At 40.2% G+C, this 13,253-nt stretch overlaps 2 long non-coding RNA genes across 3 annotated transcripts in view; one reads left to right on the top strand and one right to left on the bottom strand.

The window, feature by feature from the left end:
* Positions 1 to 13,253, top strand: part of LOC138809040 (uncharacterized) — a 132,314-nt gene that overhangs the window by 79,562 nt on the left and 39,499 nt on the right. The gene's annotated exons all lie outside the window — the stretch shown is intronic.
* On the bottom strand, positions 1,025 to 3,173 carry LOC138809038 (uncharacterized). The gene is made up of 2 exons (XR_011366670.1): positions 3,121 to 3,173; positions 1,025 to 1,310 (listed from the first exon to the last, which is right to left on the bottom strand). It is a non-coding gene; the product is annotated as an uncharacterized lncRNA (long non-coding RNA).

Raw genomic sequence — 13,253 nt, 5'->3', positions numbered from 1 at the left:
TTCAGAGCCCTACATTTCTGTGATGGGCTTTGATTCAATCCAGCCTGAATGAAAGACATTTCATCACCCCAGAATGCATTTCTTTATTTGCCTTGGATCTATGATTCTGTCAGTATTGAGAGAAAAGAAAAATCAATGCTGCACTATAAACCTCGGGCCGCCTCTGGCCAACGTGGTCAGCATGGTGTGAGCAAAGGAAATGGCAGGGGAAAAAAATTGACCGCTCAGCAAGAGTGTGGCCAGTAACGGACACAGCTCAGGGCTAATAACAGCTTGCAATTACACATGGAAAGCCAAAGCGTGTAGGGCATTCAGTACGAGGGGGATGTAATACAATTTATTGAACCACTGGTTAGAGTTCTGCAGCTCCTCAATAAAAAAAGAGTGTTGGGCCTGTACTTCTTAAAACATAGACTTGTATGGTGCCTACAGGTGAAGGGGATGTAGAGAATTGGAAGACTTAGTCTTAGCTGGGGAGTGAAGTCATAGCCCACTTAGGTTTGACCTTAGGCATCTGTATGTTTATCATTCATACTTGATGCATGGTAGAGCTTTGAGATCTACTGATAGGTCTATATGTATGTTTCCTGAAAACTCTGCCCACTTAGGTTTGAACTTAGGTGTCTGTATGATTAGCACTCACACTTGATGCATGATAGAGCTTTAACATCTACTGATAGGTCTATTTGTATGTTTCCTGAAAATTCTGGTGTAAACTTTGTGTCTAATCATAAACCAAACCAATTTAGTGGTAAATGTGCCAAACAAATACCCAGATGCTGAATGTATGTGTTTAGTACTGAGGAAACTCTCCGTGATAAATATGTAACTTACAGCAGCATAGCTAATAACTTCTTTCTTGTCATTTGTTACTCTCCTTTGAAGGGCCCTTTTTTGTTAGTCTTTAATAAATAGTGGTTTAGAGAAATGGAAGTAAGAGCGATCAACATGCTCCAGCTGTGCACTATGGTCTTTTGAAGCAATGAAAAAGAGATAGCTTGAAATGTGGACACTGCTACCTTACTCAGGTTAGATGAGGTTTATTTTCCTGTGGGAGTGAATTCTTCAGTGGCAACAGAAACTCTTCTTTGGGTGTGCAGAGACTTCCAAGGCAGGTTAGCTTCTTTTTCCTTAGGTTCCTCTCTTCACTGTTGTGCACATCTGTGGAGAGCATTGTTGAGATCCTCCCAGTTTTTCTTCCTGGGACTGATCCAGCAGATTTGGGTTTTCTCAGAGTACCTCTGTAAGCTGTTGGTGCCTGCAGGCACAGCATTCTCCTGGGTCCCGGCACTGTCTACTCCATCCTTTTTCTGTAAGTGGAAATAGTTGTGAAACAGATGGTTTAAGGACATAGTTGCTAGATGAGATTTTTATGCAAATGACTTCTGTGCACTGGAGAGATTTTAGGTAGCAATCTGAGCTGACCTCAGCCTTTCTGTTGCAAGTCTTCACACACATAGTACTTAGTAAGGGAAGCCTGCATTTAGGTAGTGTTTACTAAAGAAGGCTTCCTAACTAAAGATAGCCATAGGAGAGCTGTTTTACTTGATGAAGAATGTACCCATTAAATTGCCAACTTTAGTGATCTAGAGTTTAAATTGCTGCCAAGTCTCAGAGGAATAGAATAGTGCTCCAGTAATAACGGAGAGTTGGTGAGTATATCACTTTGTTTGGTGCATTTATTCTATTGGGTTGGACACAGGGCAGAATGTCAGGTCTGGGTGGAATGTGGGCATCAGTAAGCTGGCAGAGAGCCATTTTTAAACTCCATATTTGCTCTGGCTGACTAAAGGCTGTATAAAATGAATACAACAAAACTAGGTGACCCGTGAGCTCTCTGACCTCCTCATAGCAAAGTCAAAAGGAGGTGGGGAAAGGGGAAAGAGAAAGAGGAGAGAGAGAGGAAATGGAGTTCTCAGTCTGTCTCTCGGAGGGATGGAGCCAGATTCCTATTGTCTGTCAGCACACAGCCACACCTCACTTTTCTCCAAAGCAGCCAAACTCTTCTTCCCTTGATTTTGTCCAGCATAATCAGTCTCACTTGGACTCATAATTCTAATTTCTCTCTCCTCCACAGCACAAGGGGGCACACACAGACACAGACACACACACAAACAGATACACAGACTTCTGATTTTTCCACAGCACAAGGTTTCTTGGCGTGTGCGTGTTCGTGCACACACACACACACACCCCACCTTCACACACAGCTGCTGACCTGGAGTGTTAGCTACTCCACAGCTGCTGTCCTTCTCACATTAATCTATAGGAATCAATGGACATTTCATTAGAGTAATCAAGTGCGGACGCATCCTGCATTTATATTCTGTCCCCCACCCCACTGCTCTCACAGACTAATTGGTCCTACAGCCAAGAGTACATGGATATTTTTCCCTATAGATGAATGTCAAGAATTCTTTGTTATTTATTTTTTCTGCTGGTTATCAATATGGCATCTATATAAAAGCTTTTGGCCATCAAAGCCTCAGAGCTGCACTCTTGGTTCTAATGCATCTCAGTTCCTCTTTAACATATTATTGCACATCCACACACCATTTATGTTTGTCTCATTTGAAGAGTTAACAAGCTCTGGGCCACCTTTGTTTTAATGTAGACTAATCTGAGGCAGCTTGTAGGAAGGAGCCAGAAAGGAAAGTGATGTGATATTTGTTTGGGGGCTACGTGTTTCAATTCTGTTTCTTCCTATTTCACCATTAAATACACTTTTTTCTTTCCATGCCAGGTGAAGGATACAGAGAATATCTTTGTTCTGAGCAGATTTTTTGTAACTATGGTGTAATAAAGTAGACAAAGGGGTTTCCTTTGTAAACGTGTGGCTAGGCATAGTAATAGCCAGCGGCTGATAGGAAAAGAAAGGTCAGACAGATCAGAGAGCCTCAGCTTTAAAATATGTGCATGACTAGAAGCAGTGACCAAGACATAGTTGAGACTGGAAATCATATCCATAGGCCCCACTTGGCCCTGTCCTTTGTGACATGGCCAGGAAAATTCTGGAAAAAGTAAAGAAGGATGCATGTTCTTGGAGAAATCTTGCAGGCTCTACTGACTTGTAGAAAGCACAGAGGGGTTGGATTAACAAATGGCTGGTCAGATAATTACCTTGTTTTTTTCAGAAGCAAAGAGGAGACCAGTGAGGGTGGTGCCAGGGTCACTCATGTTCACCCTATGTAGAGAGTTGGAGGGAAAAAGAAAAGTCAGAGGGCCAGGTTCTAGCAGATGCCTCTGTTCCTTTCCATTGTGGTTCTTGCTAAGGCTCCTCCTCAACAGAGTACATTTGAGGAGCTTGAGAGAATGGTGATTGTGTACTCCATGCTTGCTGTTGACACAGGGGTTAGGCAAGAAGTTAGGAAACTTTGGTGGCCGAGAAGATGGCTTGGATATTGGTAAAATCACATTCTGGCCCATTGACATTAATAGAATGACTCATACATACCGAAGAGTCTTGTGAACCTGCAAGCCCCACAGAAAAATGACTATTCATTACCTCAAACTCTCCTACTCGATGTGTAGGAGGAGTTAATAATGCATTACCCAGTTTTCTAAGAGTGATCACCTGATGTTTGCAGATTCCCCCTTTAAGAAGGTTGAGGTCTTGGGAACCTCAGCAGTGAGCCCACTTGCCTTCATGTTTAGAGTGTCCTTTCCCTCTGCTTGGCATTAATAACCGTGCTCTTGATTAAGTCTCCTCCATGCCTATCCTTGAATTCTTCCTTCAACAAGACCAAGAGCCATCTGATCCCCAGCCAGGTAACCTAGACCCAGCAAGACTTAGGCTGAGAGGTCACAGGTTACTATTTCCACTTGCTAGAGTAATTCAGGGAGTTTGTGACTGACTCCTTAGATGCAGAGTCCAAGGTCTTTTCCCACACATTTCCTTGGGTGATCTTGGGCAAGTTTTGAACAGCCTAGAGCCTGTTTGTTCACTTGTAAAATAAGAATGTTTTACTCTTAAGTCTGCTGTGAGGATCAGAACTTAACCAATTGAAGCAGTACATTTATGATTAGAACATAAAGCTTTCTTCAACAATGCAAAGATGCTGTTGACAAACATGCATTTTCCGTAGACCAAGCATCATATGTTGTGCTAGAACTTTGAGTCACTTTCTCATTTTATCTTCATGGGAGTCTCATGAGTGAGGTGTTAGTCATTGCTCACATGCTGCAAATGAGAGCTGAAGTCACCTAATTCTCACTACTCATCTCCCAAATTAGAACTTTTTCTATAGCCCGTTGGGTGCACATTCACTATATGCAGTGGGTAGTTGCTTTTCCCTCCCGCCACCCCTTGTCCACATTTGGGATCTAGAGTTGATAGAGTAGAAGATTGGTATTGATGGAGTCACTGGTAAACCCTCTGTCCAAGGTGGTATCCTCTCGAGTCAAATTCCTCTGAGACTCCTTACTCGGGTGCCTAAGTTCCATCCCATTTACCTTAAGAGCCACCCCTAAACTCTCTCTGTATCTTCCCAGTGTGTCTCTGATATGGGGAGATACCAGTAGAATGTGTTCTCTCCCCAGCAGAAGCTTGAAACTTGTTTTGTTTTCAAAGAAGTTGTGTAAAAGACATGCTGAATCAAAGTGGCATTCATGGGCTGTTTCAGTGACCTTCATTCTTGACAATGCCATGTCTCTTGGTTCATTTAAAAAGATTCTTGTTCTCCCACTCTTCTCTATCTTGGCAATACTAAGAGGTGATTTTTGGTCAGTTACAGGGCTTGAACTCAGGGCATGGGTACTATCCCTGAGTAGTTTTGCACTCCATCACTTTGAGCCACAGTTGAATTTTTGGTTTTCAAGTGGTTAATTGGAGATGAGTCTCACAGACTTTTTTTTTGTTTTGCTTAGGCTGGCTTTGAACCTTGATCCTCAGATCTCAGTCTCTTCATAGCTAGGATTGCAAGTGTTAGCCACCAGTGCCTGGCAATACTAGAGTTTTGAACTCAAAGCCTCCTACTTGCTAGACAGAGGTATTCAATTTTTTGAACCATGACCCAAGTCCTGTTTGCTACAATCTTAAGATATTCAGTTATTCTGAGTTTTTTTTTCAGGGGTCAACACAAAACATCCTTAATTATCTGTCCCTCATATGAGCAAATGAGAATGGCTCTCCTGAGTTGACTGTGTAGTTTGGGCCTTCTCTTGAACATTCTTGTGCTGTTCCCATCTTTCAGTCATCATGGACTTATACCCAGTGATAAAAACTAGGCACAGACCTTCTCTTTGCTCTGCAGACCTCATCATGTCTGTGTCAGGAGGCTGTGATTTTCAGAAGTAAAGGAAAATATTTCCTCTCACTATTTTTGGTCTGTGCCATATTGTAAAAATAACAGTGAAGACCAGAAGTAACTTTGTGGTATGTATAATCCCAAAGCCTTGGGATGTCATGGGTGCCAGATTTGTGGATTAATAAAGGGTCAAGGTCCTTGGGGTATATGACCTGAGCCTTTGAAGTTGAAACATTCATGAAGATAACCATATACCTTTTAACCTCATGACTCAAGTTCTGTGAATAAGGAAGGTTTCTGGGTGGAAGACCATTGGACCATTTCCATGACAGAGTGAGTTAGAAATAGAATGGTTTATAGAGTTAGTCAGACAACAGCAGTTCCACGAAGTTGGGCAATTTGGGGGCAGATTACAAAACATCTTTGTTTACACATGAGTAAAATTAGGATAGTTGTACCCCTATCTCATAGGATGTTCAGTATCTTAAAGTAGTTAGCATAGTTCCCAGAGTTGTGCTTTAGTAAGTGGTTACCATTCATTATTATTCATAAAATTTTATTACAGTTAAATGCTAATATATTAAATATTCTGTGCATTAAAGGATTGGAATAACTGCTGTACACAATAGATACTTTACCTTAACTATTAGGCATCTTCCCTCAAAAGATAAAAAGGTGAAAAAGAATCATTTCTGGATATTTGCTCTCCAAAATTCCTACAGTTGCCCAGGAGGGAAACAGAAGACAATTCCTCATTTCCAGTGACATTATAAACAGATTTTTCTCCTTGTACCTTATTTTAATGTCTGTGCAACCATGCACTTAGCAATCTTGCTGTACTGTGTACATTACGGAGATGGTTTCTTTGAAGGAAATTGGAGCCAGGGGAAAATTCTGGGAAGTGCATAGTGCTTGGGCACAAGAATTCCAAGGGGCTTTTTCTTTAGTTTTATTAGCAAACATCATTGGAACCTGACTGATTCCTAGAGGCTGTAGGATTGGTCTAATTTGGTATGGTAATTGGATTGAATGTTGCTATAAAATTCTCAGTTCAGTGTCTGGCTTGTTTTCCTATGTCCTCTCTAGCAACTTGACTTAGTAATGTAGTGATTCATTTATTCACTAAATCTCTTGAGCAATTAGTGTCTGTTGTTATTCAGAAACTTTCATTTATTACCATACATTTTGGGGGTGGAGATGGAAATATGGGGAAGATGTTTGGAGGATGGGATATAAGGAGGAAACTTCAGTGTGTTATTCTAAGAGCAAGACAATACTGTGAATGCAGGTGCTTTGGTGGGAATGAATGGGGTCAGGACTTTGCAGGAAGAAAACATGCAGAGCAGCCATTAAGGAAGAGGCAGCAGAGAGGAGGGGAGAGGCTGGAGAGAGCACAGCGAACTGCAGCTTGTTAATGGGAAGCAGAGAGGACAGATGTGTTGAGAGCTAGGCCACATGGGCCTGTTCTTGCCACCATCTAGCACAAGGGAATACCTTTGCAGTTTACAGTTCTCTGAAACCTTCATCTCTGCTATATGTTATGCACTGTCATTTAAACACTAGGTATATTTTCAAGGGAATATTATACAGTCTACCTTTCTCAGTTTTTGGAAAGGTTGATGAAATAATGTGCTTGCTTGCCATATAGGCAGGAGAGAAATGCTGGGGCATTAAAACTCTGTCTATTTAGCCCTCATCCAGTGATAGATGAGAGCTGATAGGCAGATATCCTTGCTTTCTACACCAGGGACTTCTCACCTTGAGGAATTTTCTCATCTCTCAGAAGTCTCCACTGGGCCTGCGCCTCAGTTGCTTTCAACAGTAACACATTCTGTATATCATTCTTTTCTCACATCCTTTCCACTAACACTGCTTTCTTGGCATCATCTTCCAAATAAACTACTTGTATTTCAGTCTTTAACTCTGTATGCTTCTGGCAAAATCCCATAGAAAATAATCCTTATCTCAAACTTTTGTTCACTCATTAATTTGTTATTTATTGATAGCTTACTGTGCCAGTCTCTGTGTTAGATGTTAAGCTGGGGAGTGTTTCACTTTATTCTGTACCCAGCTGCTACTTCCATTCACCACCCATAGGACCTGGCAGAGAGCCTCGCTCACAGGAAGTACTCAATAAACACCTGCTAAATGAAGAAAATGTAGCATGTCAGTGAAGAGCATTGTGGTATCAGTCCAGGTGCTTCTGCATAATTCTAAGTCATGTTATCTTCTCACTGTGTGACCTTTAACAAGACATTTTGCTTATGTGGACATCAGTTTTCTTATCAAGGAAAAGTAGTGGGCTGAGGGAGGGTTTGAAATTGATAATCTGTGAAGTTCTGTTCAGCAGGGGATACACAAGGTCATGGAATATAGATGCTATTTTCAAACACACGTTTTTTTGTCTTCTTGAATAGAAATTCCAGTATTGTGCTTTAGCTCTGGCAAAATTCAGATTGTTTTTGCCACACATTTTGTCACATTAAAACAAGAAAAGCACAACGTAGTAACATGGATTTGAACACTGTATGTTTTTATGACTTTGCTCTGCCATTACCAAGTCTTGTTTTTCTAATTAGCATAGTGGACTGAAAGTTCATAGAAGTGAAATCCATCACTGGCAGCCTCCCATGCCAGGAAACAAATCCTGGCTAAAACCCTAGTCATATATATTTTAAAAAATTCTTTGTTCCTAGCAAAGGTGATTGTGGAACAATGAAATGGATTGATGTCCTGGAAAGTGATGAGGGAGATCTGAGCCTGACTTCACACATCGTAGGCAGTGCCCTCCACTCTGACCTGGAGGACATCACCTCTCAGTGTGAGGGAAGGGGCTTGGGCTCTATATCCATTAACTCCTTGGCTTCTTGTTTGAAACTGACAACAAGGTGATGCAGGCAACTGTCCACATCGAAAAGGACAGAGACCATCAACTCATTCCACATGGGCCACCAGACAGCACCTAGAGGTAATCACGTTCTGTCAATAGTGACCTGGGTTGGATTCAAATAAGTGATTTAGGGGTGAAAGGCTCTGGATTCTATTATGAAGTGCCCTTAGGTGTCTAGAGGCTGTAAAAACCATCCCTTACTTTATGTAATGATAGAATCTTAAGAAGTTGGTCTTTCTTTTCTTCCTTTTTCCCTTTTATTTCTTTTCTTTTGTATTTATTTATTATTATTTTGTGGGCCCTGTGGCTTGAACTCAGGGCCTGGGAGCTATGCCTAAGTGCTTTTGCTCAAGGCTAGCACTCTATCTCTTTAAGCCACAGTCCCACTTCTGGTTCTTGAGTGGCTAATTGGAGTTAAGAGTCTCACAGGGAGTTTTCTGCCTGGGCTGGCTTCTTAGATCTCAGCCTCTGAGTAGATAGGATTACAGGCGTGAACCACTGCCATCCAGCTCTTTTTTTTCTTTTAACTTAGATACAATTTTGGATTGAACTAGAGATGAATCTGCCAGTAGTATCTGGTGGAGAAGATTGGTTAATATGCTTCAATTATTTTATTTTAAATGTTAAATGTATATAGCATATGTCCACATTTTATCCTACTTTCTTTCCTTCCTTCCTACTTAAAAATTTTCTCATATTGAGGTTTCTTAGCTAAATGTAAGTATGGTTGTTTTTCATTCAATTAAGACTACAGCCATGACTTCATAATGAGACAAATGAAGTTTTAAGGGCTTAACTATGTACTCATACAAGACTAAGACTTTCCTCACAATTAGGAACAGAAGAGATAGTACTTCTAAAATGGTATTCCATTCAGCAGAAACAAGGGTGGGAGAGTCAGGCAGACCCTAAACATTGGCCTCCCATGAGGCTGAAAATGATGGGACTATTCTCCACATCTGTTTGTTCTCACTGTTAGCTAGAATGAATTGCGTGCTTTGCAAACAGAATTCTTACTAAAGGTCATGGGGTCCATTTTTCTTACTACCAGCTTGCTTTCTCTTCATCTCCCCTGCCCATTTGAATCTTAACCTTGTAACTAATGACATGGTCTTAGAAATAAATGAACAATTCATCTGAACTGCTTACAAATTAAGACAAAATAACTAGAAAAGCTGTGATTCTCTTTTAAAGACTAGAAACTAGGACTGTAATAATGTCTTAAACTGTACATTCGGGCTTTGGATCCTTTTGTTGTTAAACTGTAAATCTCTTTAATCTGAAGATTTCAGAGTCTCTAAGACTTTTACTGCCTTCTGCAAGGTGCCATATGCTAATACATAACTTCTTTTCAGATGAATTTTGTGGACATGACTATATAAGTTGGTTCTCTCTCAAAACTTCTTCCTTATTTCTTCAGGTCCATGTTTTCATAGGGTTCCTAGATCAAATATTATGCTTAAGATAAATTCTAAGTACAGAAAATTCTTCAGTGACAGGAGGATAATACTGAGGACCTAGTTCACAGCAGAGAGAGAAGTAATCTACAGGGCAGAATGGATATGTAAAGGGATGTCAGAAATGTTTATATGGCATAACATTCTTCCATGATCAAGGCCTGAAATTCCATGTTGAGTTTTATCACTTCAATTTTGATTTTTGTTAACATGTAACTAAACCCAAGAGACATTTCCTAATAGTTTTATGTGAGTGAATGTTTTAAAGGCCAGATTGGAACAATGTGGGTAGTAAAGATGGAAATGGAGAATAGACAAGGAATGAAGGAACTCACCTGGACACTAGTTGAGAGAAAGAAGATTGCATATAGAGGCTTTAAAAGCATCTTTGGTCAAAGAGAATTGTTGTCTACTTTGCCATTCTCTCCCTCCCCTCCCCCGATAGAGTTGAGTCCATTGTTCTGTCCTTGGTGGACTGGAATGCAGGGTCATATAGTTTTCAAGCTGCTGCACTTGGAGAACCTTTTTCTGGACTTCTGTGTCCATAGACTTAATCTCCGCTTACCAAATTAGTGAAATTTTGGGCTAAAACTCAGTTTTTTCTGTGAGTGAGTGAAGATATGGACCTACAGGGCTGAGAAAAACTGAATAGTAGTACTCAGAGGCCTCTGGATGAAATGACAGAGTGATGACTAGTTTGTCCTGGGCTGGAGAGCTTTTGTGGTAGGAAGCTCTTTGTAAATGGGGAGTCACAGTTCCAGTCCAGTGAGGTATATATTCTCATTTTCTGTTTCCATCTTTCCCTTGTTTATATAGAGCACACAGTTCACAAAGCCAACACATTCATTATCCTATTTTAGCTATATACTTTTCCTATAAAATTTGACTTAAATATAAAGAAATAGCATAAATATCACCTTCTTATTTTGTTCCTCCTACAAAGAGACCTGCTCTATCTGTTCAGGGCCAAATGGATGTAATTAGGTGAAGAATCGCTTTCTCTCTGTATCTGAGCAAATATGTTTTGCAGTGCACCAATTTCTCAAGGGCAGTGGGCTGGGACGGCCAGCGACTGCTGGGGGCTGGCTGCTGACCTTCAGGCCAGGCCGACTTTAATTTGCAGAACACTGTTGGTCCCAGGAGACTCTTCAGGCCAGGCCACACAATCAACCCGAAGCAGTAGCCTGCTGCTGCCCAGCTGCACCCACCACCCTGCAGGACATGAAGCCATAGCTAACTAGACATTGCTGCAGCCCAGACTTTGGAATTATGAGTTGGGGAATTAAAAGCCATAAGAATGCAGCCCTTTGTGAAGGAGCCAAGAAGCCTTGTTGTCTGAGTGGTGTCTCTTTCCAGCTGCATTATTTAACAGGAGAGCCTCAGTAGATGTAACATCTACATTCCAAGATTTGATTGCACACCCTGTGTGCACATTTCAAAAATGTATTGCTTAAAGGGAACTTGATAATTAGATCCAAATTATGTGAAGGGTCTGAAAAGGAAATGATGATTTAAAACAAGGAAGTTTATCTGGGGCTAGTGAAATTATTTTTGACATGAGAAATTTCTGCAGTCTCTAGATGGAATGTTTCTCAGCTGATCTGATTATCACAGCTGTCTTAATGATCAGGTCAGGTTGCCACATGATCTGTCCAGTTGATTGTTGCACAATCGATTGAAATGTTGGGGAAAAAAAGATGGACTAGACATGGGTAAATTCATTTATGGCAGTCAGATACCTCCTTTTGTGCATGTATATCCTTGTGTGTTATTTGCTTTTGTGCGTGTATGTATCCTGGTACTGAAATTTTGTTCTCAACACAAGGAATTTAAAGAGATAGCAGTTGAAGACAGTTACAAGTTATAGCCTGTGGTCTGATTTAGGCCATATTGTATTCAGACCAAACTATAATAATTGATGTACATATGAACAGCTAGATTAAATGTTAATGAAATATTAACTAGCACATGTTGATAAGAATTTAGGAGAATTATCATGGATTTCCATCAAATCTAGACACTATAGGAATGCAAATAAAAACATCAAATAATAAAAAACTGACAATTGTTATCTTTAATACCTGTAGAAGTTTACACTTGACTTGAGTAACACCTATTAAACTATCCTCTTCCTTGAATTGCTAGAACTGTTCATGTACCTGTCTTTCTCTTAGACATTGGGATTTTTTAGGTATCCTCCTTATCATCTTCTTCCTTTTTTTTTGTCAGTCATGGGGCTTGAACTCCGGGCCTGGGCGCTGTCCTTTCCTTGAGCTCTTCAGCTCAAGGTGAGTGCTCTACCACTTGAGCCACAGTGCCACTTCTGGTTTTTTGGTGGTTAATTGGAGAGAAGAGTCTCACAGACTTTCCTGCCTGGGCTGGCTTTGAACTGTGATCCTCAGATCTCAGCCTCATGAGTAGCTAGGATTACAGGTGTGAGCCACTGGCACCTGGCATAGCTTCCTTTTTTAAAGTCATAAATAATAGGAGGTAACAGTACTTGCTTTTAACCTGGCACTCTTCCTCAGGTATTAGCTCACTTGATTCTCTGTGAAATAGGTACTATTGTTAGGACAATATACAGATGAGAAAAATGAAGCACAGAGAAGTAAGGAAGTTTCTCAAGAACATACAAGGCTTTTAGTGGTATATGAAAATTCAGAATCAGGCTAGGATATAGCTCCAGAGTCTTTCAGACTCAGCAGTCTTCTAAGTGGAAATAGTGTGATAATGATATGGTTGTGTTAAATTACATATGGTCTTTTTATTTTAACATTGAACCTACATCCACACAATCAATCAGTTTTTCTATGGCCTGCATCTTATATGTCATTTTCAGTGACATAATTTTTTAAAACTTGAAGAGGGAAGTGTGATCTGAAAATATTTAGCCTTATGCTTGACAGACTCTGGATTAAACAAGATACCTCAAGAAGTCTGGTTGAGAATAGGATTAAGAGAGATGGCTCTAGTTGTGTAATACAGTACACATAAATTATGAACTATATTTGAACAGCCATTGCCTCCACAGGACTCAGAACATAATCGAACCTACATGTCAATCATTTCACGCATAACCATTTGATTAGTTCTTAACATTTCATCCTATTAGCCTAAGTAACCATAAAGGTGTGACTCCTAAGTATAACATGGATCAAAGTATAACATAGTAATCATGCACAGAGTATCTAAGCCGAACACTCTCATGAAGTAGTTATTATTTCCAGCTTACAGGAAAAGAAACTGAAACATAAATGTTGAGAAATTTGTCTGAAAGAACTAGGATTGAGCTCACTTCTGCCAAACTCAAGGGTGTCTGTGCCTAACCACTGAGAAATATTTTCTGTATGAAACAGACAAAAAAAATCAATTGTCACCTCCCTGGGAGAGAATTCCTAGGCTCTGTATATGTTTTTCATCAAGATGTTTTTCAAGAATTCCTGATTCATGGAGTATTTTAGTTAGGATGACTGGAAGGAAAGTTTCAATAAGCTATCTCATCCTTATGCTTAATGTATTTTTCACCACTAATCCATTGTCAAAGTGAATAAAGAGCATTTAAAGAAGGGAGATAATTAGAGAAAATTATACACATTTTCTGTGTATTTTACATCCAGGCATAGAGGGTCAGTTAAAACTGCATTCTTATGTGAGACAAAA

The sequence above is a fragment of the Dipodomys merriami genome, unplaced genomic scaffold, assembly GCF_024711535.1.
Source record: "Dipodomys merriami isolate MVZ:Mamm:240054 unplaced genomic scaffold, mDipMer1.0.p SCAF_48, whole genome shotgun sequence".
NCBI classification, from domain to species: Eukaryota; Metazoa; Chordata; class Mammalia; order Rodentia; family Heteromyidae; genus Dipodomys; species Dipodomys merriami.
Note: the sequence above shows the minus strand (reverse complement) of the source record. Positions and strands in the feature narration are given on the sequence as shown.